Raw genomic sequence first — 5177 nt, 5'->3', positions numbered from 1 at the left:
TGTGTAATGTACTCAGGGCAGGCTCTATCAGCTCACATATGTTGCTGGACCCATAGAGACTGATCCTGGGTCTGTTTGCTATTTGCATATTTTCTTTTCCTGCTTTCCTTCCTCTACCCACACCCCNCCACACACACACACACACACACGAACACACACACACACACACACACACACACACACACACACACACACACACACACACACACACACACACACACACACGCGCACACCCACCCCAACCCCCAAGCACACACACACACAACCACATAGGCTACACAAGCACACACACACACACACACACACACACACACACACACACACACACACACACACACACACACACACACACACACACGTCACCCCTTCTCTTACCATCTCCTACTACAACTGTAGAGGTAGTGGGATCTGTGGTCGTGCACTGCACTGCCGTGTCGGAGACCCGGTTTCGATTCCGACCAATGATACAGGTCGGTGATTCCGACCCAAGGTCATTAACCGATCTTCCCCCGTCTCTCTCTCCCACTCGCTTCATGTCACCATCTCAAACTGTCCTGTCATAAAGGCATAAAGGCACCTAAAAGTATTAGATTTTTTTTTTTTAAAGGAAATTTTAAAATGGACTCTGGAATTAACACAGCTTTTTTATTTTGTATATGTGTATGTCATTCCTCCTCCAGGGCTCCGTGGCTGACGACTGTCTCGTGACGACGTTCTGCAATGTGTGCTCGTGGTGTCAGATGGCTCGAGAGATCCGGCTGAGGCGTCGCCCCGTCGTCAACAACACCCAGGTCACCATCGTGAACATGGCGGCGCAGTACCCTGTGGCACCAGTAGGGGCTGCAGTTCCACCCATGGTATCAGTAGTCACATCCTAGTGCAGGAGTATTCAATTAAAAGTCACTGATGGGGCCCTGCCGTGGCCAACCGGTAGGGCACTCGCCTGCCCATGCGGCTGACCAGGATTCGATTCCCGGCCCTGGTCCTTTGCCGACCCCTCCCCGTCTCTCTCCCAATTCGCTTTCTGTCCACCTCTCACACTTTATCAAATAAAGTCGAAAAAGACAAAATAAATCTTTAAAAGTCACCGAGGGCCAGTTTTTCAAATTTCCTCCAGAAAAGTGGCCAAACATAGAATCTGTATAACTGCGAGCAGTACTGTGTCTGAGGATAGCTTTCCAGACAGAACAGATATTGGCTTCTTCTCTATTTCTTAGTAAGAGGGTCTATTTATGACACTGTTTTAGATCAACTTTCACTCTCATGTGAATGCATATAGAGATATCCCCAAACTGAAGTGTTGGTGATCGCAAACGGCCACAGATAGTACACATATTTGTTTTCATTTTGTTCTGACCTTAAGGGGGGCCAGAACTCTGCCATCCAAGGGCCGCATCTGGCCCCAGGGCCTCCATTTGAATAGCCCTGTCCTAGTGAAAAGTAGTACAGTAGTCGATCAGGCCATATCTACACCTGTACTTTTTTCATTTGACTGACTTGCACCCTTCAGGAAACCCTGATTTCAATCTTATTATTTAGTGTAAATATGCTCCACCAGAGACATACCACCATCAATAACCTTTCTGCAAGTCTTAAAGGAACAGTCCACCTTATTTCAGGAAATTGTTTATCTGTAGTGAAGCCCTGGTGAAATACATGGGATTTTTCCTCTCCGTGTTTATAGCCCTATTTAGCATAGCAATAGATGTCGTACAAATAAAACATCATCAAATGTAGGGCTACTTAAAGCATTTTAAAATTGTCGCCTCAGTGCCATGGAAGCACCTGGTTGTGCCCACACAAAGTAACAGTCCACTCTCCTTATGCAAAGTAACACAATTGGTCAGGCCACATCTACTTTTTGATGAAAGAAAAGCACTTGAGGTAATTTAACTTCACTTCTCTTCACTAATCCCCTTCTGCTTTTTTTCTATCCACTTTTTGTTTCACATTTATTTTGCATGGCAATGACATGATGAAGCATCTTACAGAGAGCACTGACTCAATTCTCATAACGACCAGAAAATGTGTGGCCCATATAGTCTACCATTGTCAACCTCCAAGCCATCAAGTTGATGTGTGATTTGCATTTGATTGAAATTGATTGATTTACGGTGGTTTAACTGACATTATTGTTATTACCCAGTAATGTATTACCCTTCCCTGAGACCTTTTCCACAACCTAAACTGATATGTTCAACAGTTCAAAGTTCCATGCACAGCTCCTAGGTGCTGGTAGAAGCAGGAATGTTCAATACTTCAAAAGAAAGAAGTCTACCACACACTTTCTTGACTTTATGTTCGTTTTATTAGAGTAAACAACGAATTTCGCCTCAGTGCGTCATCACGCTCGCCCAGGTATGCACTGAGGCGAAACGCATTGTTTGCTCTAATAAAATGAGCATAAAGTAAAGAAAGTGTGCGGTAGACTTCTTTCTTTTGAAGTGCTAAACTGGTAGTTCACTGATTCTTGAGAAAGTGGCTAAAACAGGTTGTAATGTTGAAAGAAAAAAACAAAGTGAATTACAAAATTATATGGTATATCCTCGTAGACTAAGGTCTTGGCTTTTCAGAAATGCACAAGGCCAATCTCCCCATTATGTATTTTTTTCAGAAATCAGGCTTTTCTCCGATCATACCTTGTTTTTTGTCAACACCGTCAGACACAATTAAAAGTTATTAAAATTGTATTGATTTGGTTGCATATGTATCTGGAGTTTTTAAGTGATTATGTGTATTTTTTGGTTCACACATATGCCTTTAAATGTTGAAAATTCACTTTTATTCTATTTTAATACTGTTTCATGTGTTCTAATTTTAAAATATGTACCGTCATACGATGCTTACTTAACGCCTAAATACAACAAACAATTTTTTGTAATTTCACAAATATTCGTGTAGGCTTAAATTGGCTATTACTTTGATATTTCAACAACTCCTAAGGAAAATGTTGTAAGCACATTCCTTTAAAATGTCCAAAACTCCTTCTTACGGTGGTGACTTAAGAACTGCACTCTCCCCTTTTTTTATACATTTGGTTTGAATGAGAATGATCCCACTTTGATTTCATGGCTGCTGAGTAATAGCATACAATTGTACTTTCAACGGCAGAAGTTGACTAAATATGTTATCACTACCAGAAGAAAATAAAGAATATAAATGTTCAATACTCCTCTAGATCCCATGTGTTTTAATCCCACATTATCTTTTGTGAGACTTGTGAGACTTGTTATGGACCTCATGATAAGGCATAGTAGTGATAAAACATTGTCATAACCACTGATAAGGGAATTTCATCCTGATATGAGACAATAAACCACTGAAACGATTTCTCGAAACATCATTGTAAGATTGACTACCCACAACAGGGAGGGGGTTCCGGTGTGTGTGTGTCTGTGTGTGTGTGTGTGTGTGTGTGTGTGTGTGTGTGTGTGTGTGTGGTGTGTGTGTGTGTGTGTGTGTGTGTGTGTGTGTGTGTGTGTGTGTGTGTGTGTGTGTGTGTGCAGGGCTGGACTGGACTGGACTGGACTCGGACCGAAAAATGGCCCAGGCATTTTTGTCATAGGCCGGCCCGGGCCCGAACACATCCACAGGTCATTTTCATACTTTATCTTGACTGTCTGAATCCAGTGGTATTGATTATGGAGCAATGGGCCTCCCCCTCTAATTTGTGGGCCAATACCCAGGAAAACAACAACAACAACTACAGCATTGGCCCCTGGGGACTGTTGGCCCACCGAGGAAATGCCCTGTATGCCAGATGACCAGTCCAGCCCTGTGTGTGTGTGTGTGTGTGTGGTGGGGGGTGATTGGGGTGTTGTCCTCATACATTGAGAGAAGGTTGTCTATTGGGAAGGAAGGCACTACCATAATGGTCCATTACATGAGAGTCAAGGTGTGTGGATTGCCCTGAGAGTCATTAAGGTGGTGCCTCTGTTTGTGTTTGAAACATAGAAACTAGTATATGGGTCAGGCAATGGCTACAAACATGAAACTGGTGTCAGCAAGATTNTTTGGTGAGACACACTCATTTAGTTGCTACTGGTCTAGTTTGCCAACAGTCTGCTGTTGGGCTATGGCTGTTGGCAAACTAGACCATGTGTATCCATTTATGTCTACGTGTTTCTTTATTTGTGTTCCATCTGTAGTACCCAAGTCTTGTCTAATTTTTTGTTTGTCCATTGTAAATCATACCTTCTCATGTCCACACAAAAGTTCTCTCCTGTAGAGACAATAAAGGTAAATCTTATCTTACTCTCATCCATAACCCCGGCCCATACACAGTAGTACATGTTGTAGTGTATTTAATTTGTCACACAAGAGTCCAATTTTACACTCATAATGTTGGGTGTTGAATTGACATGTTAGCATTTGGGCTACTGTACTACAGTAGTAGCCTATACACATATTAAGGTGTATCTTGCTGAAGGCCAACTCCAGTGATGGAGGGGGTTGTAGGAGCTAGGCCTAGTTAGTTACGGACGGTAAGGACACATACACGCAAATTTGCAAACTTTGCCATTCATTCCTATGAGGCAGGCGAAGGCAGGCGAAGGCAGGCGCAGGCAGGCGCAGGCAGGCGCAGGCAGGCGCAGGCAGGCGAAAGCAAGCGAACAGGAGCGAACAGGAGCGAAGCGAAACTAAATTATTAAAGAAAGTTTAATGTTATGCAAATGAGGAGCGAATTTGCCTGCCGTGGCCCAATCAAATCAACAACATAACTGTTCCATTCCATTTGATTCGCCGTGACGACCTGATGACGGTTGGATTTCGCCTCTCTTCGCTTCACTCGCTTCGCCTCCTATGTGTCCCTACCGTAAGTTAGTTACTCCCCCAGGGAACATTCCAGCTCCTATGGGATTCCAAAATTAAAGTAAAACAATACTCTTGACCTTTTGACCTGGCATGACCAACTCCCTAGCTATTAGGCCACAGCATGTGCCTGCATGTGATAATGTCTCACAGCCATATCAGGGAGCCAGGAAAGGCCAGTTTAGCAACCTTAAGGATCTTTGGTGCCCTTATGTGTTGTCCTCAAGGTAATCCCAGCATGCATCTCTGCCTCCACTATGCCACCACTCTATCACATTCTTCAGGTGGTGCCATCAGGGCCGCTGACAGCTTTGGCCGGGCCCAGGACAAAGTCATCTGAAAGGGCCGCCCCACTCAATACATTC

The sequence above is a fragment of the Engraulis encrasicolus genome, unplaced genomic scaffold (assembly GCF_034702125.1).
Source record: "Engraulis encrasicolus isolate BLACKSEA-1 unplaced genomic scaffold, IST_EnEncr_1.0 scaffold_764_np1212, whole genome shotgun sequence".
Lineage (NCBI taxonomy): Eukaryota > Metazoa > Chordata > Actinopteri > Clupeiformes > Engraulidae > Engraulis > Engraulis encrasicolus.
The sequence above is the reverse complement of the archived record's forward strand: the minus strand, read 5'-3'. Positions refer to the sequence as shown.